Source organism: Xiphophorus hellerii, chromosome 22, assembly GCF_003331165.1.
Source record: "Xiphophorus hellerii strain 12219 chromosome 22, Xiphophorus_hellerii-4.1, whole genome shotgun sequence".
Taxonomy (NCBI): Eukaryota; Metazoa; Chordata; class Actinopteri; order Cyprinodontiformes; family Poeciliidae; genus Xiphophorus; species Xiphophorus hellerii.
This window is the reverse complement of record NC_045693.1, coordinates 15893951-15919737: the sequence shown is the minus strand read 5'-3', so window position 1 is coordinate 15919737 and position 25787 is coordinate 15893951. Positions and strand designations below refer to the sequence as shown.

At 39.2% G+C, this 25787-nt stretch overlaps 1 protein-coding gene across 1 annotated transcript in view; it reads left to right on the top strand.

Moving 5' to 3' along the window:
- The first annotated feature begins 410 nt into the window (after positions 1-410).
- LOC116713411 (leucine zipper putative tumor suppressor 2 homolog) overlaps positions 411-25787 on the top strand; it is a 43166-nt gene continuing 17789 nt past the window's right edge. Inside the window, exons 1-2 of the mRNA XM_032553553.1 lie at positions 411-763; positions 16953-17059. The gene's annotated coding sequence lies outside the window, so the exon portion shown is untranslated. The remainder of the gene's footprint in view (positions 764-16952; positions 17060-25787) is intronic.

The following is a 25787-nucleotide window of genomic DNA, read 5'->3' as shown; positions in this document are numbered from 1 at the left end:
ATAAAAAGGAAACTGGGTTTCAAGTGTTTTCTGTCTCATATTATACTATGTAAAAAAAATATTTTTGTCAAATTAATGTGGCTTTAATACAACTAGGAAGGCTCCACTATCTAAATTATATGTGTCCATATGGTCCCTGGACCCAGAACTTTGGAACTCCCCCTAATTCAGTTTGACTACTGTGGACTCTGTTGTGTAGAACAAACAAATCCAACTAAATCTAATTCGTATTTGGATTATAATGAAAGTTGCTATGAAAACATATTTTGCTATTCCTAAGAGCACAGAGAAGTGGAAGGAACCACGAAGCATTCAGTTCTGACGCTTAGAAGTGATAAACATGCCACCGTGAGCAGCTGAAAAAATAAAAATAAAAAGCTCTCCCCTCTATCTGAGCCCCTGCCCTTCCTTCCTCTGTCAAACCTTTGTGGAGTAGCAGCAGTCTGGCGGTGCCGAGCACCGCCTGCCTTCCCAGAACAGAGCAGCGGACAGGGCTCTGACGGTGACCGAACCAAACGTACTCGGTGTGAGAGCGGAGCTGCGAATGACCAGGAGGCGTTCAGTTAGTTCGGATCTGCTGCGCGAGGACTGGATAGGTTCTGGTGACGAGGAACCTCGAGTACCGAGTCAGGAGGACAGTCGGTGGCTTTTAGCGTGTTGCTGTTTGAAGAAAAGTTGTTTCTGTCCACCGGACACAGGCTGAGGACATTTACTGTTGGAGGGAGCACTGTACGGGGTGCTAGTAAGGAACATTTTGACTCGGGTGAGTATCACGCTGATTTAGGCGCTCTTGTGTTTTTGGTCGTGCAGGAAGGTTAATTTGTTGAGTTTTCCTTCAGCTTTTTTCCCTCTCGGATTTATTATTTAACGAAACGCTCATTTGGATCGCACCAAAATAAGCACAGAACTTGTGGAGTTTGTTGATATTTGCACAAGGTATGTTCTGACAATTAAAGGTTGATAATGGTAGCCTACTTAGAGGTGTGCGTGACTGTGTGATTGGCAGTAGTCTGATTTAATAAATCGGAGACTCAATCCACTCTGTAAAAATAAATACAGTTTTCCAGTTTCCCCAAGTTTTTCCAGAACTGAACTCACTTCCTTTGCCCTGAAGAGTCCTACTGTGTGCGGGTGTGTGTGTGTGTGTTGAAGGCAGAGAATAAGTATTGCTCTGTTATCACCATCCCAGCTGTTTCAGTGAATGCCTATTGCAACTGGTGCACACCCTCACTTTCTCTCTCACACACACATCACCACACACACACACGCACACGCCGATACACAGTGCATTTGGAAAACACTTAAGTTGTTATCCCACTTCCTGCTCTTAACATCTGCAGCTGCTTTTTGTTGCACAATAAGAACAGAAGGAAACGGAATTACATGTCATGGAAAGAAAAAGTTGAACAAGACATAGCTGTTCAATACTTTCAATGTCTCCTTAAATTTATGGATTGGTTTTAAGTTGAATTGGAAACAGCCCGGTTCTGATTGGGTCATAAATAATTCCTGCAGGAGCAGCAGGCTCTCTTGCTCCCTCTCTCTCTCTCTCTCTCTCTTTCCATATGTAGTGAACTCCCCTTTTGCAGATGATTAATGTGTTGGATGTGGTGTTGTCACAGCTTTAAGCTGAATGCAAACATTAGGGTCACTGCACATAAAGGCAATCCATGCATGCATGCATGCGTACTGCAAGTTTGTAAAAATGCTCTGCAGGCATCTATGCTCCCATCTTTTCCAGGACTGTAGTTTTACAGCTCCAGAGCATCACGTCTGCTCACAGCAAAACCGTACATCATCCTGCCCTGTCACCACAGGACATCCTAGCGCACAGAAAACGGGTAGGGGGTGTTGCTTTCTGGCCATTAGGATTGGAGGTAGCAGCAACGATGCTAAGAGATCATTTTAATCAGAAGCCCTGAGGGGTGTGACATGTGAGGTGCCTTGGGAAGAACATCATCAAATTCATGCTCAAAATGATCTGGAAATCATGAAACCTTGAAACTAACAACATGTTTTTATTCTTCCTTCTTGTAACTCAATGAATAAACAAACCTCCCTTCCTCTTTGCACATGCTTTCATCGAGTTGGCAATCTAAACGCATGCAGTCACAGCTGGTGCACGTTTTGCCAAAACGTGACAATGAATCCACGGAACAACTTTTGTGATCTAATTTGCCCATAAAATAATTTAATTTGAAAATCGCACACACATCGGCACATCTGCTTGTTCAGAGACAATCTTATGCAATACGTGGAGTAAAATCCTTCATGAGACAGCAGACATCATAACCCACATTAGACTGTGACATAAACTGACAGCCATCTGACACACCTGAAAGTCTCACTTAAAACAATGTCCATTCATCTATTTGAGTGTAAGAATACACAACTGTTTCATCAGCAGGAGTCATGGTGATTGTGTTTTTTGGTTTTAATTAAATGCATTAAAGCAACAGGCTACTACTTCAAGCCATTATGAAACTTTGCTTTAGGCCCAGGTGAGGAAGAACATAAAACATCTTCTGTTGGGAAGCACCATAGGTGCTTTGGTTCCTTCAAAGAAGTGATTCCTTTTTTGTACAGTGTAATTTAACTTCTTCATACTAGATTATGTTGCTATTCTGAAATGCGCTGATGAGAAGTTTGTGGCCAATTTTCAATATTTAATTTTTTTTAAGTTCAGACTTGCTAATACGGATTCTATTTCTGTTTAATAGGAGTCAAAGAGTCTAAAATCAGACTTTGGAACAGGAGTAAAAATTTTGAAAACAAAGTCAAAATGTTTGCAGAATTCATATTCTTGCCGACTCATGTTCTTATTTTGTGTAGATTGTAGATCCTTACCTTAACTCTGAGATTTCCAAAAGCCTGCCAGCATTTTTCTTCATGACAGACAAAAGAAAACTTAGAAGGATAAAACCAAGTGACTTTCCTGTTCTCTGTTTAGCCCTCCTGTTATGCTGAAGTCTCACTTTCTCTTGATCTCTCACAGCCTAAATGAATGCTGTGAGATGCCTTAGGATATGATATGATATTCCTTTTAAATACCTTTATTGTTTTCTGTGCTTTCTCTGCATCAAACACTTCACAGAAGAAGGTGACTTGTGAGTGCTCATCTCTTAGTATCTACATGGAAAAGAGTTGTTGTTTCTGTGACCTGAAAGTTCTTCTAGCGTGGTACATTCACTGACCAGAAAATAGATCTAGCATCTCTAATTCAGTGTGTGATGAAATATGGAAATAGCATAGTTTTACCAATACAGATTTTTGTCATTGATCCAACAAAGAGTGTTTCGTTGAGATTTACATAAGTTTTATGTCAGGTTATTGAAATAAGACATGATGAAGAGTACAGTTGGGCAGACACAAGTTGTCATTTAGACACACATACACACACGCAGAAATAAACATAAAGATTGCCCTTGTGTGTCGAACTGTAATTAGCTCCGCCTGGGCTTGCAGTGACCTTTTCCTTTTTCTGCTTTCAAAGGTCTCTCCACTACACCAGCAACACTAATGACTTTGCACTCAGTGCTTTCACAATGTTTTCAGCAATTTTCAAAGTCTGTCCTTCAAATATTTCTTCGGCTTTCTAAAGAGGTCTGCTTATCCAAGTCATTGTTCACTCAGCGAGCGCCTAAGCACAGATAGCCTTGCAAAGCTGACAGTGAAATGAGTTCTCAGGTCTTCTTCTACAATGCAGTTCATTTTTAAGTGCTGCTCTGCCTGTCCTGCTTCAACAAACCAGCATTTGTTTTGGTAATGAATGTGTGCAAGCATTTTAAACATTAATGTAAAAGAGGTCAGGTCAGATCTGCAAAGAGAAGAAAACTGTGACTTCTGGAATGTTACATTTCCATACTGCTGAACTTTTTGCTGAAGTTTTAAGAGACATACTGACTCAAGGTAATGTCATGCCTTCTTGGTCTTCAGGTCTTTATGTTAGCAAGTTGTAGACCTTTTGCTAATGGACTTCTGCAGGAGCCTTCTTGTCTTAATTAAACCTGGATACCAGCGAAGCAGCAAAACAAACGTATGAATGCGTAAATTGGAGGCTGTGTGGCAAGAGATCATTCTAAACAGTTTGTAATGTGTTTGCTAGGTATGCTTGGTATGAGAAGGCTTAGACGTTTTGCTGCAGGAAACTCAACAGAGCTTGGTACACTTCTGGAGGATAATCCCTGATGCTGTAGTCTGTCCAAGTCTGCATATCGCTTCTGAACTTTCTGGGATGTATGATTATTTGGAACAGTACGTGGTGTTCAGCAGATAACTTGATATCGTTTGCATAAATTGGAGCAAAAATAAACCTGAATGTTTCAAATTCTGTGTTCGTGCACCAATTTGGAGATTACAAATTAAAAAATTTTCATATTCCTGTTAAATTGTGCTGCAATGCTGGTGAGCACAAATCATCAGTAATGAACACAACACCCAAGTACACACGGAGAATGTCTGCAAATAGTTCTGCCGTCTAGGCTGCGTTTGTGCTGTTATCGCTCTGTTTTGCATAAAATCTCTGATTGAACTGTAATAGTGCAAAGTGGGACATAAGAAAAACAATTATATAATAGACTGGTCTTTACCAATGTCAGCTAAGAACAAGAAACCAATGCTTCTGTTCACCCCGGCTCACCAAAATTGGGTCATAAGAGATTTTTGTGGTGCAATGAGTTTAGATTTCAGCTTGTCCCTCATACTTGTCATTTAGACCGTGCTTTGCAGACTTTTTGCTTTCGCTTTTTAAGGCAAACTGGAGTTCAATTGAATGGCTGTTGCAGTCTGATAGTTTTCATGCTGACCAGAGATGGGAATGAAAGCCCTCTTACAATATGTAAGAAGAGAAGGAATCAATGCAGAGTAGAGTTTGTCGGGTTTTAATGGATATCAGTGGGCAGAGCTTTCCCTCAGATCACATTAACCAGGAGTGTTGAAGCCTGCCAAATGTTCCAAACATCCATTAGCAGGCCAATCAAACTCTGTTTGCTCAACAGTTCTGTATTTAATCACTACACCCGTAAGATTTTAGTAACTTGTACTGTCACCTAATTTCTGGAGAGCAGTCCTCATTATATTACACTTGCAAAACAAAAAAGTGTAATAATAATCTGTTCTGTGTGGTAAGTACTATCATCACATTTATCCAGCTAGCTTTCTTTCTCCGTTTCGCTCTGGTTCTTTCAGCAGCACAGAAAAAGTGGCCTCATATGTCACAAGATGTCACTTCACTTCTGTCAGGAGGCTGATGTATGGGAACCAAAGAGGCCAGTGCTGAAACAGCAGACCACACACAAGATACGCTCATAGTTGATGGATGACACCAGTGTAAAGTCCAGAACTGAGGCTCATTGCCTGGTGGCACATGAACGATTTGAGAGGTGATGTCCTGCAGCTGCAGGAATTACATGTTTTTATTGGTAGTGGTTTTATACATTTGGCCTAGACTGTTTTTATTTTGAACTCAGAGAAGAGATAGTGAGGAGCAGCAGAACAAATAATGCATTTCGCCTTCACAAAAGTGAGAACAATTGATTAAGTTGTTGGCTGTTGTTTTTTTTTCTCTACTGGAAACTTAATTTGTCCCAGCGAGGGAAACAAAACATGAGTTATTGATTCAATTTAAAAACTAATTAGCTATTGCTGGTTTGGATTAGTAGTAGTTTCATGTGGGGTTTTTTTTAAAGACATTTGTAGATACAAGTTTTCCTTATAAAGCCAGTCCCAGAGGATCTGAACTGGAGAGTTTTAAAACATTGAGAAAGGTTGACACTAGGGGCAGGTGAGGTGGACTTAAAATTGTATCACGATTTTACTATTGGTACCCCGCCTCTCGCCTGAAACATTTGCTGGAGATAGACACCAGCACCCCTCCGGACCCGACTAGGGACAAGGTTGCTAGAAAATGGATGGATGGATGGGACTTTACTTTTGTGGTAATGATGAAAGTGACAATAAGGACTATTTATTACTCTTTTTTTAGGTCACTGTATGGCTGTGACTGCATAACACCACTTTCATAGCCCCAGAAACACAAATACTGTAATCAAAAAACATTCCCATATGTAATATGCTTTTTTAGGACACCACTCATGCAAAAAAGTGAGATTTGTATCACTAAAATGCACACAGTACGTGCATTTAATCATATTTTCAAATTTATCAATATTTACTTTTGCACCTTTATTGAACAAATAATGGAGTAAAAGAGTAAAAAATAATAATCCTGATAATATGGACCTGTTTTAGGGATTTTTAGACATCATTAATTTGAATTTATTGCGGCAACAATGAATCAATATATTATCATGACATGAAATTTATCACGATAAATAATAAGCAATACAATAAATGCCCACTCCCTGTTGTTTAGGTCTTTGTTTGATGTGAAGGTTGGATTTCCTCTCTTTTTGCCAGCATCCTTCTTTGAATGTGTTTTTGCTCATCAGAGTGAAACCAGCTTGGAGGATGCATCTGCCAGCTGACCCCTCTGCAGAATATATAACATGCAGCCCCCCTCCACCCCCACTGCTCCCCTTACTGTGTCAGCTGACAAGCTTGGGTAAACTGTAGTAGCGTTGCCTCCAGATAAAAGGATCTGTGGTGCATGTGGGTTTGCAGGGGTGGGAGTATAATGGGGAGGGGTGTTTCTGGGATGGCTTGGGTAGCATTGACCATGAGAAAGAGTTTACATCCTGACCCCAGTGTGCCTCTGCAGACTGTATCTCTTTGGTGTAATCATGGGGTCAGTCCCTCCTTCTTAATTGGTGACAGATGTCTTGCCTCATCAGCTGCGACTGCAATCGTTTTTTTTCTCCTCACACATGTTGGATTGTCTACATTCCCAGAAATCTTTTGGGAACCTCTGGGATGCGGTCCCAGATCTCAGTAACCTACCCCCCCCACCTCCTCCATCACTCCCTGGACTGAACTGGTTCTCATGTCTTCTGAATCTTCCAGCTGGTCAGGAATTTGTTCTGCTTATGAAAACATTCGGCAGATTTTAACTGTATGAAGTGAAGCTTTTGCTTGTTGTCAGCTCAGCTCGGCTCAGACTTACGGAGCTCAGCCTTGAAGGTGTTGTGTGCTTTTGTCTCCTCTGCATTGTCCTGCTGAGAATTGGTTCCAGAGAACTGCATCCTTCTGCTGAATAAGATTTCCTGGAAATGAGCGACAGGACAGATGGAACAGAAGAAAAGAACAGAGTTTGCATTCAGTGCATCAGCAGGAAAGTGAAATCAAGTCCTCAGTTTGAGACATACAGAATGTGTGTGTGTGCTCTGCTGAATATTAAAAGCAGTATATGAAACAAAGAGTCCAGCCTTTCTGTCTTTAATCCAGACACTGCTTCAAGCCTCCTCCAGCTTTCTTTGATATTTATTATTATCACTATTGTTAACGGCTTTGATCAGCATGAAGTTTGGTGTCTTTGGGGAGTCGGCGTCCCCCTCCCACCTGCCTGCTTGGGGCCCAGACTGCTGTAGACAGAAATGGGTCAAACTTTAGTGGAGCGTCCTGTCTGACCTGGAGGAGGGAGGGGGGTATCTGAGTGCCAGGAACGGCCTTGCTGGACACAGGGGGCTTTTTTTCATAACTTTTGTTTTTTCAGCTATTTAGTTTTTGTTTTGCTTTTTTCAAATCAGAGCCTCTTTATTCAGCAAAATGTGGTGATCAGTAAATACCAATACCAAAAGTAAAATACAAAGTTTAGTCTGATTTAAAGTATTTACTTCCCTTTCTGCCAGAGTAGTCAGTAATTATTTCTATCGGGAGCAGAGCGTGAGAAAGTAGTTGCTGTAAAACAGGTTGCACTTTAGGCTGCGATAGACAGTAACAACTTCCACACAGAAGAGTGTTGTTTTCACAAACTGCTGGGTAGCTGTGGTGCGTTCACTGTCGAGAGCAGATCTGCTGTCTGGTTGAGATTTTGTGTAAATGATGTGTACTTATTTAAATTCTCAGAACATGTTTCCAACAGTTGATTAAAAGGTAATTGTTTGCTGTGGTTGCATGTGTGACAGAAACCCAAGATCTGCTTTACTCTCCTCTGTTTCTGACTCGCGCCAGAACTCTGAAATCACGTTGAATTTTACAAGCATATGCACAGTTCAATATCGACACGGAGGGAATAATTATTGCTAAATGTTTGATTGACTTGAAAAAGAGCTGAGTTTCCTAGTGTCAACAGCTAAGCAAAGGCATGAATAAGATTTAACTCTTATGAACACTGTGTAGGACAGAAAGCAGCGTTGCTCCACAGCATATTTTCTTGCTCCTTAAAGCTTTAAAAGCAAAACACTGCACATTAAAGTGACAGCAAACAACTGTGGGTTTGTAAACATGTATGACAGTGTAACAGATTGTTATCAGAGATTAACATCAGCCTCAGTATGTGTGTGTTTGGAATATCTCCAGTTTTTGCAGTTGGGGAGGCATTTGTGTCCCTCCGCAGAAGTCTGGAAAATTCAAATCGAGGCAGATTTAATAAAGATAGGACCGGCTTCCTTTGTCAAAAAAGATCTCCCAAAAACAATGACGGAGTCATTTTAATCGGTAACATGTCAATATTCGGAGTACTGTGAGATAAAGATTTGAAGAAAGGTTTAATTTTGTTTTCTGTTGTGTGATGATGTTTTTCTCAGCCTCTACTGCGTTATACATTCTCCAAATAAGTATCTACATTTATCTCGTATAATATATACGTACAATATAATATCACGTATCTCGTATTAACGTGGTTTTCAGCCTCAAAACATGAGACATGTTTAATTAATGCTGCATGTAAATTTATTAAAACCTTTTCATGAATCATTTACCTGCAATTGATCACAGTCTCTGCACCCTATTCTTGAAAACAAGATTTCCATTTCAAACTGATGCGGTATTCTTGTCACATTGATATCTGGCCCAGTATTAAACACATCTCCGCAGATTAACATGTCTGGCTTCATAAAGGTCAGATTTCTTGCTCTAAATTCCCCAGAGTGGAGCAAGCCTCAGTTTTTAACATCCACATTTATAGTATACTGTTAATCAATCTTAGTAAAGATTTCCATTACTAATCTTTGATCAGTAATGGACAGAAAACAATCTTTGACATCCTGGTAAATCCTCTAGACAAATGTCTGCTGAAATTGGTAGTTATGTAAAGCCTATAAGAAAAAAATAAATCAGTAACCCAAAAGAAATAAGGATGAATTTGTTGGATCTGTACCGCAGGTGATGTGATCATTTGTGTGTAAGATGTTAAAGTCTTCACCTTCTCCAAACTTTGCACATTTCAGCAAAATTCTATTTACTCAATTAGCAATAATGGATTTAGGTGATTTAATGAGTTATTATTGCTGCTTCAACTTTAAGCAGGGTTCCTAAGCAGAATGAACAACTGTGGAAACTATAGAATTGAAGTTTTCTCAAAGGGAAGATTTGACGTTTAATCTTCCTAACATCCATCTGTCCGGCAGTCTGTCCAGTCGTTCCATCCGTCCATCCAGTCTTTCCATTTGTCTGTTTATCTGTCCACACTTAAAGTCTGACCACTGTAAAATTATCTACCATTAATGTGTTTTTTTTTATTATTCAAACGTGACAAATGTTTCAAAAGGAAGGTGAACAGTGGGAGGTTTGTCTTGGAAAAAGTATAGAAGCCTAACCTGAAAATGTTTTTGAACCGTTGTTGTTTTAAAATATTCCAGACTATATAAAATATTTAAAGTCAGTGTAAGTGAAGTTTCTTTTTATTACCGGATTGTTAAAAAAGTAAACATTACTTTGCCTACTTACTTCATTTCCATGTTGGCACGTGTTGTGCAGCGGTGCTTTGAAAAACCCAACGTTGACATGAGGAGTAGGAGATTTGAGATTTCACAATTAAACTATGTCTTATGTAATGGCTCATCTGCTGCACCTATTGCAACCATACCAGGAATTACTGGTGTGCAGAATTTAAACTATAGCGCTCGTCTGCTGTCAAAGATCAAACAGGAAGATTAAGGTGCAGACTGAGCGTTTTTGAGGGGCAGAAACAGCAGCGGCAGATGCAGGGATGAGCAGATGAAATGAGGCCAGTGTCATCCTGTCTCATTAACCATGCAGGGTTGGGAGGGGATTAGCCTCACTTACATAACTCCAGCTCCCCCCTCTGTCTCCCCCCCTTAAACTAGCCTATCTCCCCCCTTTTTTTGTCTAACCCCACACTCATAATCTTTAAAGAGAAGGAGGAAGATTGTTGCGGCCTATTTGTTATTCCCGGATTTTAGACTTTCATCTTTCTACAAAACAGAAATTTGAAGAAGCAGGAGACAGAAGCAGGCTGATTGTGGTGGGAATTGTTGAAGAGAGGAACAGACGTCAGGAACTGAGAGAATCAGTCAACAAATGCAGACTTTATTCCCAGATGTGGTAATAAAGTGCGGATGAAGCTGATGGAAAAGACAGAACAAGAGGAAAAAGAAAGATAGCGGATTGTTGGGGGTGAGGTGGGAGTTGTGGGGTGGATCAGATGATCTATTTATAGTTTATCCCTGATGTTGGGTTAGACTGCTTGGCCCAATGCAGCAGAGCTCAGCATCTATGTCAGTCTTCATGTCAGTCTGCATTAGCTCTGCACACACTCACACACATATAGATATTTATGAATGTACCCCGCAGGTGTGAACACAGGCTGTCACGTAAATGTGAGTGTGCTGACCTTTGCCACTGAGCAAAACAAGATCACACACCACCACATCACCTGGCTGTGTGTAACAGAGTTAGTGAGGTAAGGGAGCTGCCTCCGTTCTGCTTAGTTTATGCAAAAACAAACAGGAACTCATCTTCTTGGGACTAAATTAGTCTCATTATCTTCCTTGTCCTTTCAACTCTTGTTTGTTTTGGGCTTACATTTGCATATTAATGGCCATCCTCCTTTTGTTCTCTTTCATGGTATAGTTAAAGATGACTGTCTCGCTTTCTTATTGTGGAGGAGGTTGTTGTCCTTGATTATTGTTCCCTCTGATGACAAATAAAGGACTTATAAAAAGAGAATGCGTTGTAAAAATTAATATGTCCCAATTAACTATTAATTATGCGATCACAGTTTTTTTCATATCACACATATACCCCTCTTATTTGTCCCAGTCAACAGAAATTAGATTATGAAATCTAAAATTCTTTGTAAAATTTGAATCACACTGACTGATTTTATCTCTGACCTGATATCTCAGATGGTGCGTGTCAGCAGGTTGCGGTGAATATCAGCTGGCCAGACTATTTTCAATCCTTTTTCACTTCTTATGTTTCTGTGTCACGACGTTAACTTACTCTAGAAACGTACTCTGCTCTGAAACAGATTACACATGATACACAGATACAGCTGCACGTCTTCTGAAGTATTGCTGCTTTGGTCTCAAACAAGTGCATAAATGTTCTCTAACTATATCAGGGTTGTTTTCCTTTTCCTCTATGCAAGTTAACAAAATCCACAATTGAAAATAATTCTGAATGGGAAATTACCATGAAATTCCCTCTGACTTCCTCGCTTCCTGAATGATTCCCATCTGGGAGCATCTCAGTGTTTGTTTTAGCTGTTTCTGCCTGGGCTCCAACCTGCATTGTGCCGTGGCAAAGGCAAAGGATCGATTCATGAACACACTAAAATGTGAGCAATCATATGACTGCACATATGTGGTAAAATGTGGAAAGACACTGTTGACTTTGCTTTTACAAAACCAGAATTTGGAAATAAACTATAGGTTTTGGGGAATACTGTATGTTTTACATATAGTTTCTTAAGAGGTTTAGATGTTTTCATCAGATAAAGTTATAACCTTTCTGTTTTTGAGGCTGATGTTTGGCTCTACAGCAGCAGCCCTCTTGTAGTTTATCAAAGTTTGAATATATTTTTGGAGCAGCTGCTCCCCTGCCTGCGCGGCGGCAGCATTGCCATGCTGTTTCTTCTGCTAAGACAAAGCTCTCTGTGCGAAGAAATGTGTTTGAAATTAAGACGAAAGGCTAAAAAGACAGGGAGGTTGAAGATAATGAGAGAGAAGACAAAGAGTGGGAAATGAATACAGATGATACGTGTCCTCCAGACAGACAAATTGTTACAACAGCAGAGGCAGTCTGAAAAAGACAAAAGACGAGATAAAACTTTTGGCTCCGGCAGTGGAAAGTAAAAATGAAAAATGCTCCTGCTGTCTTTGTTTGATTTCTTAATTATTCTCAACTCACTTCTTTTTCATCTGTGTGGTCGGCTGGCGCTCCTGCTGTCATCAACACAGCAAAAGCTACAAAAAAAAAAAACGTCACTTTTATGGGTTTTCAGTAAACATGCAAATACATAATTTAAGGGATTTCTGCTGGAGCTGCTTCTCTGAAGATTGGTTGCAGGAATAAGTTTGGCTCTTTGTTGCTGCTACTTCCAGATTTCATGTCGGCTAACCTGAACATTGGGAAAGACGACTCTGAGTCTGAGAGGAACGTCACATGATTGAATAGAGAGATGAAGTGCTCAGTAAAAGAAAGTGGAGAAGTTTGATTACAGATTATTTTATTGTTACGATTCATCAAACTAAAGATTAAAAATAGTTGTCACTGCACTTTTATATTTAACAATGTTACCAGGTACTGTTCAGATTTTGCTTTTCATCAGATAACTAAATCTGATGAGCATATTGTCACCTTCCTAAAAATAAAAATCATAGCGTAGGTGACTTTTTTTTGCCCAAAGGGAATTTTGTGAAAAAATAAAAATAAAAAAATCACTGCCTTTTTTTTGCCAAAAGTTAATTTAGCTGAGGCTTGACACTGATTTCAGATTCTGTAATTTGAGGCACATCAGAACCTAAAAGGATTTAGATTTTTAATGTTGCTCCTCTGAATACTTACTTAAATTGTGCAGTTATATTAACAATATTAACATTGATATATTAATATTTTTTACAGTGTTTGTCCTTGATGTTTATAGATATAAATCTTCATTATTTTGAAGTAAGTTTTGTGTCTTTGAGTGAAGTAAATTATTTGCAAGTACGGTTTTGATAAAATATACATTTTGTTCATTTATGAATTATGTCAGAAATTCTGTTTATATCATAAATGTTCTCTTTGTTCCACATATATAATCCTGGATGGATAGCTGGACAACGAATGTCAAGCCCTTGATATCTCATAGACAGTACTTTGCATTATCTGACCAGATATTTCTATAAGGTCAACGTATCCGATGAGTCAGAGGATGGTGAGCAGGTTTAGACAGACTGCCCTCTAGTGAAGAAATATTAGATCTGCACTGACAGGACTTTCTACATCAGAGGTGAGGAGAAAGCTAACAGGACAGAAGTTTAAACATGCAGCAGGCAGATCCATCAGAGCAGCACGGGCAAACACAGTTCACATTGTTCTTTTCTTAACCTGTAAGATGAATGCTGCTCATTAATCATGGCTATTTGTCTTCTGTTGTAAGTGTAGAGGTCAGTGATTAAACCTTGTTTTCTGCAGTGGAGCCAACTCTCTCTCTCTCTCTCTCTCTATTTTCCTTCCTCTCAGAGGATCAGAGGAAAGGCTGCAGTTTGTCACTGCTCCACTCGGCTTTTCGTGGCTCTGATGTTGTCTGCCGCCAAATCCCAGCTGAATAAAAGCCAGAAATTGAAGCGGCAAATTATGTTTTAAGTGTGTGTGCTTGCACAAGGAAAGCAAGCAGGAAAGTGGGCCAACCATCACGCAGGACACATTACTGCAACAAAACAGCTCTCTCCTTTTTTATTATTATTTTGAAAATGATAGCGGCAACAAACATATCTGGCAAAGTCTTAACATGAGGGTTCAGTTAATGGGAAAGTAAATGTGGGAAAGCTGCTAGATTTCCACTGATTGAATTCAACTGTAACGATTTTTACTCAACTTTTCACGTGTTATTTAGCTATAAAAATAAGCAAAAACACCTTGATACACCTGTTATTATAGAAATATATTTATTGTTCAGGCAAAATTGGCAATTACATATTTCCAATATTGTCAGATAATAGCTGATTTGTTCATAAATTTATTGTTGTTTTGTATCGTGTGTCTTTGGTTTTACGTCTATGTGGATCACGGGGCTGTTAAATTGATCAGTCAATCAATCAGTCAATCGATCAGTCCGTCAGTCAGTCAGTCCGTCCGTCTGTCTATCAAAATATAAAAAATATTCAATGGCAAATAATTGATCTGTATTGTTACATTTGTTTTTGTATTTTTAACTATGCTTTAATTAAATTAATACTAATGTTATGTATTTTTACATGCTTGTCAAGCACTTTGTGAATTTTTCTTCTGTAAACTGGTATATAAATATTAAATAGTATAAATAATATTTACTTCATTGTAGCATTGGAAGAGACACCATACATTATTATAATGAAATATTATATATGTTCTTCATATATCTAATCTAAATGCTTACACCACAGAGTTAAAAAAAAAAAACATTGCTGTTTTTTGATAAATATCTGTGTAGATGTTAACAGACTCGTTTTGCTCCGGCTACTGGGAAATTGGTGTCGTGAACATTTTTCACCATTTAGTATGCAAATACTATTACTATCCATATCATTAGACAAAGGGACAATGTCTTTACAAATAAATATATTAAGTCCGAGGGAATGGGCTGGTACAGATTAAACAACACTTTTTTAGTATGTGGTTTTTATTGGTGTTGTTCCTCATCAGAGTTGTAGCTTTTCAGCACAGGAAAACACTTTGGAGCTATTCCCCCAAAAACTGTAAGTAAGATTCTGTCTGATTTACAAATTGAGTCCATTAAGCCAGAAATTCAGCAGAGTCTTTAATGACCTCCTTGGTTACATTATCCTGTGGGAGCAGCACTTCTGAATCATTGTCTCATCTCCTCGACATAAAGGGTCATCCCAGCCGTGAGGACATATGCTGCAGCCGGGGTGTATTCTATCCACACGGAGTTATAATGGATTATAATCTCAATCTAATCTGCTCCCATAGGGTTGCATCCATCCATCATGGAAAGTGAGATCCCATCTTCTGAGTAGTAGATTAGAAATGAAGGTAGTGTGTGTGTGTGGGTGTGGGTGTGTGTGTGTGTGTGTGTGTGTCTGCCTGCCTGTATAACAGGAAAGACTGTAAATCCTCACATATTTCATGGCCTTACAGGATTTTATCAATATTAAAAAGAATTAAAAGATAAATCTGAGTCAAAGACTGTGCACATATACTGTACCTCTCCATATTCATTTGTACTTCTAAATAACCTTTAAGGACATTGTTATTGTGTGCATTAGCATCATCAGGGTTACTGTCCACATTGCTTATATTAGTGAAACTTAAAGAGGGTCACATATCTGTTATGTTACAGATTTGACCCACGATGAGACCCGAGTCCCTCTGGACAGACTTGCCCCACCAGGATTAATGCCCCCACTTCCTTCCTCCAACTCCTGGTGGATCATGTTTCAAAATAATGTCAATGCATCATGTCTGTATCAAATCTGGACTGAGACAATCATCTAATCGCTCAGATCTTATTTTTGCTTTAATGTAGTTGCCTCCAGTGAAATATATTGATAGCATGACAGATAGCATGACAGCATTGATAGCAGGACTTTAAACGGAAAAAGACCAGAACACAATTCACAATAAAATAAAAAAGTCAAGTAAGGAAGAAACAATTTATTTAGTCTATTTGCTGAAACTTACTGACTACTAAATATTTCCCAGTGCTTGTGGTATTTAGGGAAGAAACTGATTATATCTACTGAATTTATGTACAAATACAAAAGGTTTGAAAATTAGCCAAAGTCCCCTTTTGCTTTGCATCGACACGTGCACCGTTAATAGTCAGTCCCACTGTTGCCAACTTCATGACATTGTATATTTAGTGACATTTCAGACAAATTATATGGTATCGGGCAAAATAAAAATCAGCAAGTCACTTTTTTTTTTTTTTAGTCAGTGATCAATGACTGGCTAGAAAACTGCAATCGTCAGTGCACGCCTAATGGTATTATAACAAAGTGGAAGTGATTGGGAACGACAGAATCTCTTGACATTTAAAGTCACAGAGCAGGTTCAGCAGAAGTTGAGACTGATAGTGTGCAGAGGTTGCCAACCTTTTTCACAGTCTTTGGCTACACACCTCCGCATCTCATGCATTCTTCAGATTAACTCAAGAACAATCCGTAGAGAGCTTCATGCTAAGTTTTTTTTTTTCTTTCTTTTTTGTAATTAAGCAGCTGCATCCAAGCCATACAGTATACAAGCAGCTGTGAAGCACAGCTTGGCAGTGAGGCAATGTGGCACAAATGACCCCTGCAACAGCAACTAGAGAGCAAGAATCAATATTGTATCAATTGTCAGGGAGTAACAAGCTGCCCAATTACCTCATTGGCCAACTGAAAGGAGATATAGTTGGGGGAAGGAAGACACTGAAGATTTACATTTATAGTAGAAAAAAAGTTGAGCTCTGATAGCACATCGAATCTTGGTGCCTCACAGCACTTCTTGTCCAACGTCTGCACACCATAGAGATGTTTATTGCAAGTTTTATAGATTGTAATGTATTGTTTTAATTTTTCAGTTCAGCCAGCTCATAAAACCACAGAAACACTTCTGTGATTAATTAAAAATATTTCACTCAGTGGCTTCTTTTCATGTATTTTTGACTGGTTCTTGTTTTTGGAAAGTTTTACAAAGTCGGTTAAAAAGACTTTTGTGTTGCCTCTGTGCTATGACTTGTAGCCTGTGTTCGTTTATTTTCCGTTTATGAATGAAAATTACCACAATGTACTTCCAAGCCTTTCAGCTGCTTTTACTTTCTTCTTGGTTAGCGCCAAAAGCTCGGCTCATTTTCACCCAACAATGAGCCTCTTGTGTTCAATCTGGATGATAATGAAAATGTTACAGAATTGGTTTTATTTGGAAGCAGCTCTCCAACAATGATGCTTTGTGTGTTTTTAATTTAGGCCAAATTGAAAGAGTTGCAGAGCTGAGTGAGGCCCTGGAATGAGAGCTCCCTGCCATCCTGTCTACCCCAGACCTCCAGGAGGAGCACGCTGGGCGACACACTGAGGTAAATAACCACACTGAAGAAATAAATACCCTTCTGCAGACAAAGCCCTTCTCTGATGACGTTGACCTTCAGTATTTGCTGAGTCAAACACCCCCCTCTCCTCCTACCACTCTCGTTTCTTGTCTGAGTTTCTCCCTCCCCTTTTAGGTTTTGTTCTTTTCCTCTTGTCTTTTAGGGAGATGAGGGCTGTGATCAATGGACTGACTTGATGCTGACCAACTTTAAAGCGGCATAACTTTAGAGTGACTTGTATTATGTTCCTGCACAGATGCAGACATATTTCAGGAATTGGGGGTCCTGCCCTTTGGGAAGAGTCTGGCTTAGGATGTGATTTGGGAATGGAAAGCAGTTGGTGTGAATGACACAGAGGTAAAGGGAGAAAAGGGAGGATGAGGAGTTTAGGAGGTCAGAAGTTTGTACCAGAGTCCACGTTGCTTCATATGACAATCGGGTGTTTCACAAATAGGTATGTTACTGAATGTTTGTCTCTGCAACTAATCAATTTTTCTGCTTATTTATAAACTTTGGTAGTTAGTAAAATGTACTGTAGAGATCACTGCACTGAGCTTCTAATTATGGTTTGTATTTGGAAGATTTGCTAGGTGATCGCTGTATGGTCATCACAGCTGCACCAGCTGTCTGACTCTCTCTCCGTTTCAGACTATCCATTACAGATCTTCTGTGTCCTTTGCCCTTCTGCTTTCCTTCTGTCCAGCTCAATCCCAGTCCAGCTGTCCCCTTCCTTCATTAAATTGTTCTCCATATTTCGCACTGCTCTGTTGGAAGGGAAGGTCTTCTGGAAAGTCACTTTTTAAATGCTAAAGTGTTTTGTAGGGGCCAGTCAGTGATTCATGCTTTGAAACATATTTATTCAGGGTGTTCCTTAGAGCTGCACATTATAGTCAATTGCAGATATTGTAATACCAGTGGGTGCAATTCTGTAGTCACAAAGGGCTGCTTAGATGCAATATTGGATATTATACGTCCAGAGTGCTGCATTGATATTTTGGATATCGCCATATTATTTGTCTGGTTGGATGGACTCTAAATGATCTTAACTCTCAAATCCGATGTGCATTTTTCAATATTCTTGATGCTAAAGCCAATGTTGCTTTGCACTCTGAAAATAATTTTCATTTAATTAAATAAATAAAATTAATAACATAAATAAAATTAAATAAAATCAGAATTTCCAAAAAAATAAAAATTTTTAGAAATTCTGATTTTGAAGTTGATTTGTATTGACTGATGACTAATAATAAGTGATGATTTGTTGGTTTTCGCAAATACTTTTCTGGGCAAACATCTTTTCACAGAATCCAAAGTGAATTTTGTTTAATTCTAGACTTTTTGCTTAAGAAATGAATTCAGACAAAGGACATATTTTTAACAGCTCTAGCCTGTTATGCTTTAGCCAGAATATTATGAAAGCTGAAGATCTGCACTTATGAATGCAGTGGCTGAAACAAGTCATTATGAGGATAATCAAAACTTTAACTGCTATGATCTATTTATACTCAATTTTGAAGTTTTAATTTATTTGATTTCCGTGCATATTTATCACTCATGAATACATTTTTCTGCTGGTGTAGCCTCAATTATGTTATGTGACATGACAAACTGACAGAAATGCACTGTTGCATATTAATATAATATATCAGTCTGCTTCCTGTCCCACTTCCCTCTGAATTTTGTTGTCGAATTGTGTATGACCCAGTGATGTTATTATAAGGCTTATTTTTCCACAGCCCTATATAATGCACATTAACCCCTGAAAAACAAATGTAACACAAAAAAAAAAAAAAAAACCAAATAGTAGAACTTGGCAATTTACCGTTTTGCAGTGTAACAGTTACTGAAATCTTCAGGTCATGTGCACAGATGTGAACGATTGCAAGGGGAAATGAACCTAGTAAATCACAATGTTGAAAGCAGTTGAGGTTTATTTCTGACTCTTGAGGGTTTAATGTGTTGTTCTGCACTGATGCACTCAGCTTGTGGGTTATTATTACCTGTTCAGAGGCTGAAATGGAAGCTTGTGCTGACTCACATAGCGTCACACACGTATATAAAAGACTCAAAAGCTTTCTGGTGTTGTATTTTCAGCCCGGAGAAGAGTTGGCCTGTGTTAATGGCAGTAAAGTGCCAAGTCAGAATGCAAAAGTGGACTTTTTTTTCTCTTTCTATAGCAGCATGGGACTCAGAGGGAAGTTCCAGGAAAAGAGAATAAAAAGGATTTCTCACTCTTCCTACTGGTTCTCCATGGCAGCGTAAAACAGTATACCACAAACTGTTGATATTGTGTGACTCACAGGGCAGTGAGTTAGATAAATGTGTTTTTAGTCAGTTAATTTTGAAAAGTAATTACTTTTAATTAGAGAGGGGTTCCCTAAACCCCTCAAAGTATGTCTTTACATTATTTAAGTTTTAGAGAAGGCTTATCTCATTTCTCTTATCACTGCCTCTTCATCTCATCTCTCCTCTTACATCCTTTGTCCTCTGGATAATAACTTTTCATTTTATTTATTTAGCTCAGATCAGATGTGGGAACAAAGATTGAAATCACGCCCTAGCTGTCAGTGTTCAAGTAAAGAGATTTGATTATCAGTGTGGTTTGCTTTTTGATCAGTAGGGAGTAACTACTCAGTTAGCTGTATGCTGTTCTTTTTAATGTTTACATTCACTATTCCAAAAAATCTATAAGTGCAAGATAAGCAGTAAGTATTAGATATCTCATTGAGAACTCTTCAGCCCATTATTTGAAAGTGGATGGCACAATTACAAAACTCCCAAGACATGAGTGTCCACCAACACTAACGAGCCGTTAGAGAAACAGCAATGAATATCATGGTAGGAGGAGCTGTAGAGACTCACAACTTATTAACGGCATATATATTAAAATATATAACGGCATAAAATCAACAAAAATCTGGCCTTTATAGAACAGTGGTCAGAAAGCGAAAGTTACAAGAAGATTGTGTTTGCAGATTGTCTCAATCCTGTAAAATATACTCTGGTTATTTTGAGGCTATGTGCCAAACATTGTGTGGTGGAATCATAAATCTGGATTTCAAGCTGAATAGTCCGTCTTTCCAATAAAATGTGGAGGTGGCAGTATAATGTGGGGATACATTTAGAGATGTTGGAAGATGAATGTAGCTAAATACTGAAGTACTGACAATCATGGAAGAAAACCTGATGGAAACAGTCAAAGACTTGAGACAGGAATGGACATTCTCCTTCTAGCAACCCCAAACATACAGGCAGTGATACAGTACATAGAGTCATTGAGATCCAAGCACATTTTAGAATGGAATAGTCAAAGTCCAGACGTAACTTTTTCCCTGATTATTTTTTCTTTCTCCCTTCCAAACTAACCATACTTGAACAATTTGTAAAGACAAATTTGGTACAATTTCAGTCTCTGCATGAGCTAAGCTGCTGGAGACATACCCCAAACTCCTTGCAGCAAGATGCTTCCGTTTTGCACAGTATCAGCTCAGGGGGGCTGAATACAAATGAACACCAGACTTTTTGTGAACCTCAGCTTCACCTTTTTTATGTAACCGGTTAAAACTGTGATGCTGAGGCTGTAGGGTATGCTTTGACTTTCAGCTGCAAAAATCTGAACTGGAGAGGCATTTCTTTGTTACCTTGATGCACAAACTCTGGTACCTCTCTTTTATCTCCCCTTCATCACCTGACACTGCCATCACCCTGAAAAATACAATTCAGCGCATGCTGGTTTGACTTTCCACTTCTCTCCTAGTACCTGCTGAACAACGCGCCGTTTTCTCCTCCATGAGCTCAAGAGACCGTGACGAGAGTAAAACTACTAAGACGTGCAGGAAAGTGTTATGCAATTTACCCCCATCTGAGTCAACCGACCCGCCCCCCTGCTCCGTATGCAGAGGCTGCAGCTCTTGATGTAGTCTGTGTTGTTTGGTAATTACACAGCTGGGTATTACTGCACTGTTATAGAGCCAAAGGGGAGATGATGCTGAAACACCACAGTAGTGGGGTTGGGCGAGGTGTTCCCCTGATGCCTTCGGGCTGCTGTGCGTTTACGGTGAAGAAGACAAACGGGAGAATGCTCCCAAAATTGTTAAATCTAATGCAGAATTGTGTTGATGTGGAGATTATGTGTGAAGGAGAAAGGGTGGATGAGTCTCAGGCTGCGAACAGAAGGGGGAGGAGAGTAACTTGTGTGTGTGTGTGTGTGTTACGAGTCAAACTAGAGGCTCAGGGGCTGGCAAACAAAAGTGGGAGAGGGGAGGGAAAAACGAGGTGGAGGAGGAGGCAGAGGCGGTGCTACGGCAGACAGCAGGGAAGGAAAGCTGAGAAGAGGGACACTGGAGTGGAGTGAGACGAGAGAGTACTGGAGGATAAGGAGGCTTCCATTCGAAAGTCCTCGTGTCAGGATATGAAGTCCTGGATTGTTGCATCAGAAGAAAACTGGAATGTTGTGGTGACAAGGCAGGATACAGAACAACGAGAAGAAAAGGACGTTGAGGAGAGGAATCTCAGCTGACACAGATATTTTTACTTTTCTTTTATTTCAAGCAGAGAAAAAAAACAAAGATCAGCAGCAGCAATGCAGGACTCTCACTGGGGTGTGTATTGTTGCATTTATCTGCATATGGGTACATGAGTTTTTTTGGGTTTTTTTCTCCAAACCTTTAGTCCCCTGTGTTCCTGTTTAGCTTGGCTTGCACAGTTGCTTGAGGGAGAACTTTACATTCAGGGAAGGTGATGTGGAAACTACATTAATGGGATGAGTAACAGAAAGAAACGTTGCTCAGCAGTTCTAGTTGGACAGAGTGGACTTTTTTTTTTTTTTAATTTGTGATGACTCCTAAAATAGTTGAAGTTAAAGTTTTAAAGTAGCGGGATGCTTCATATTCAGCTTTTCTTTTGAAGTTAGCTGCTCTGTGTAATCTAAAAATGGAAAGATGGGGGACTTGGGAGCAGAGAATTCACAGTCTGAATTTATCCAGGTGGATCATACATTTTTGGTGTGTTGGCCCAGATGCTGTTACCCTGGTCCTCTGTAAGTTGTGTTTTCAAAGAAGTTGGGGTGCTGATTTGAATTTTCAGCCTTTAGCAAAAGCTGTTCTTCTCACGGGACAGTTGGCCTGAAGGAGGGGGAAACCACTCTGGACTCACTCTGGAGATAAAGGAGAGAGAAATGCTATACACCGGGGATCAAACACACAGCTAAGCTTTACCTCTTAAGTTGTGACCCATAAAATTCATGTTTAAAAGGTAACTTTTATTTTTCTGATGTTGACAAAGCAGCGGAAGACAGTGCTCCTGCTGTTTCTCATGTTTTCCCTCCGTTCTTAATTACAAGTCTTGGTATAAGCTTGGTGGCTACACACTCTGGTTTCTCATCAGGTTTACTCTGACCTGAAAGTGATGCGTCAGCAGATGTTTATAGACAGGAGCTTTTTTTGGTATCTCTCTGTAGTGACTGCTGAAAGTTTCATTTAAGAGAAAGCAAGGGAGGGGTTTAATTACCCAGACTGGATTTTGGCACAGATTGCAGCAGTGACGTTTTACTCTATAAATGTTCGAAAGTTGACATGAAGATCAAGTATGAGGCGTGAAGTGAAGGGGAGTAAGAGTGGGGACGTGGATCATGGCTTACCTCATCTCCTCTTAACAGGAGAAATGAGGTAAGGTTACAACCTTTTCCAGACGTGTTGACTCATGTTTGCTGTGTTTGCATCCTTTGTGCACATGCTACTTTGCTAAGCATGTAGCTTAAAATGAGAAATGATGTCAAATTGTTTGGCTTTCTCTCTCCTTTTGGTCAATACTCCTTAACGTGCACTATGGTCAGGATGAGGTTTACATTGCTCACTCCATTTTGCATCCAGCGTTTTGTTAACAATTTATTGTGAAAAATGTGACCCAATTTTTTCGACTATGTTAACATTTGTTTAAAAGTTGTAATGTAAGAAGCTAAAGGAACAGCATCTGAAATATTTCTGTCCAGACTTTATGCTGTGAGCAATGAATAATTATTCAGGTTGGTATCAGAGGCAATGTCTGAATGAGAAATATAATTTTAGAACTAAATAAAAAGTATTATGGAATAGATGTCTATGGAATATTTATTCCATAGACATTATGAAGTCTAGGGAGTTACTAACTTAGACATAAAGTCTTTAGTAACTTTTATTGGGAATTGATGTGGTTAGCCTGGCTAGCATTGCTAAAACAGACCCCATATATAATCTCTGGAGAATAACCTAACATACTGAGGTTGAAAGGTTCAATAAGATAATAAAAAAAACTTTTGCTGTAGTCTCTTCAGCCTTCCTGTTATTTGCTAAATGTTTTGCTTTCTCTCGCTTTCATGCAGCCTAAATAAAATGCAGATTTGTTTTGACATGTTGTACATTATAAGACTTGTAATAAAATAGCTGCTTATATATGTAATATATACCCACATGAACAACTTTCACTTTTAAATGTTTTTTTTTGGATCTGGAACCGGATCTGGTAGTCTTGCTCTCTCGCTGTTTGCAGCCGAAACAATGTCTCAACATGTCATAAAACAGTTTCCTTTTTAAACACCTTTGTACAGATTTTGTGCTTCCTCTGACTTCAGTTTTAAAAACTTCACTGATACTGAAAATAGCTGACAGTGTAGACATTTACTGAATGAGGAATACTCCAACTACTTTGTTTAGTAAATACCTAGGCCTATTAGGGCGTAGGTATGGTGCTTTCACTGATTAGAAAAAAGACAAAAAAATGGGACTTTCTGATCGGGAAAGACTTGTCAATATGATGCCCCATTTACACAGAACATATTTTCAGTGACACTGTAATATTTTTGTTTAAGTGTCTCCCGTGACATTACAAGCAATGCGTCTTCACACTAATTATAAGGAATCAAATAAAATGAACCTGCTTTCAGGTCCTTTGTTTTCCAGTATTTCCCCTGAACTCAGCTCATAGTTTATGCAAAACATTTATTTGAGGCACATAAGAAGCACTGATCATGTGCGACAGAAACACTGGAAGATTGAGTCGTCAGAGGATTAGAAGTTGGTCTGGTTCAGTTTGCTGAATGGGTATTTTCTGTGCCAATGTGCCTTCACGCCATCTTTCCCAAGCTTACAGCGCACGGACAGTATGTCTGAATACATCTGCACATGTGCAACTTTGCAATGTCAGTTATTTTCTCTGAGGAGTGGATGTGAATTATACATCCAGGCTGGCACAGTTGTGGTGTGGTCTTGCTGCTTATGTAATAGCTGCTGTGGAAGTCATTTGCCTTTCTTTGCAGCACTTTGGTGTGCGTCTGCAGCATTGTGTGCTTTCTGATTCAACTCCGATAAGTGATTTCAAGTTGGACCTGATGTGGCTTTGGTAAAATGTTGTTCCAACTTTATTTTGAATCTTGTAGTCAAATAAATCAGCATTCTCACTTTCAAAAATCAGTGCTACCTCTTCATTTTGCCTGATTATGTTAATCAAAAAAGTGGTTGCTTTCAGTTTCAGGAAAGCAGATCCTTTCTCTCTGCTCTGGCCTCTGCTAATCTGAAACAATAGCCTTCCTTTATTCACTGAGCCATTTGGGGGGAGGAAGGAAAGCTTAAGAGGGAAAACTGTATTCTTCTCTCCTCTTTTAGGACAATGAGAATTTAGAACTGCTTTAGTGCTTGGATTTACTCCAACAAACCCCATGTTGGGACCACATTTACTCTGATAAATAATCATAACTTCGCCCCTAGTTATGTGCTAAATCAAAATGATCCTTGCAAACAGTAGCCATTGGCCACACTGATCTGTTTCTATGCCACTGGCATTCTTGGTATTTCCACTGTCCGTGGTTTCGACCACTGACCACTGCTGGATAATTTGGCTGGAAAGCCTCCTGGAAAATTCAACAATTGGAGCAGAACAGGAATGTCAGCCATGGTTCTCTTTTTCCCATAGCTGCATCATCAGTTCCGTCCACTGCCAGCTGATATTGGAACCACAGAAAGCAGACTGATATATTTTCACGCATATTTTTGGTACCAATTGAAATATGTTCATAAATTACTGTGCAGGCGACATGTTCAGGGTGTACCCCGCCTCTCGCCCGAAATGTTCGCTGGAGATAGGCACCAGCACCCCTCCCGACCACAGTAGGCACAAGGGTGTTAGAAAATGGATGGATGGATGGATGAATTACTGTGCAGGACAAAATGCTGATTAGCGACAAGTCCTTTTGATCAGAAACGTCCAAGGTGAAACGGATATCTTTTAAAAAATGTTGATGTCATATTAATCATAAAAACAATTTCATTTACTTACATCACAAATCACATCACATCTTCTGATATAGATATGTTGTGATTTGTATGATGAGTTGGACCATTATTCAAGATAGCTACTACAACAATAAATTGTATTTTGCACTTTAGGCTGTTTGTACTTCATTAAACCAGTGCTGCACAAACAGCTTCGGTCAATAGTATTTCTCACCCATTTAAATATATATATTTTTTGTATTATAAGCATTTCAATGCCCACAGGTGGATAAATTTCACCACCCAGACATGTGGGGTCCTTGAACAAACATTTGTGAGAGAATGGGTCGCTCTCAGAGGTCCAGTAAATTTCACCATGGTACATTAATAGGATCCCACTTGCACAATAATTAAAATCATTGGTAGAATTTCCTCACTACTAAATATTCCTCAATGTTCTGTCAGTGGTTTCA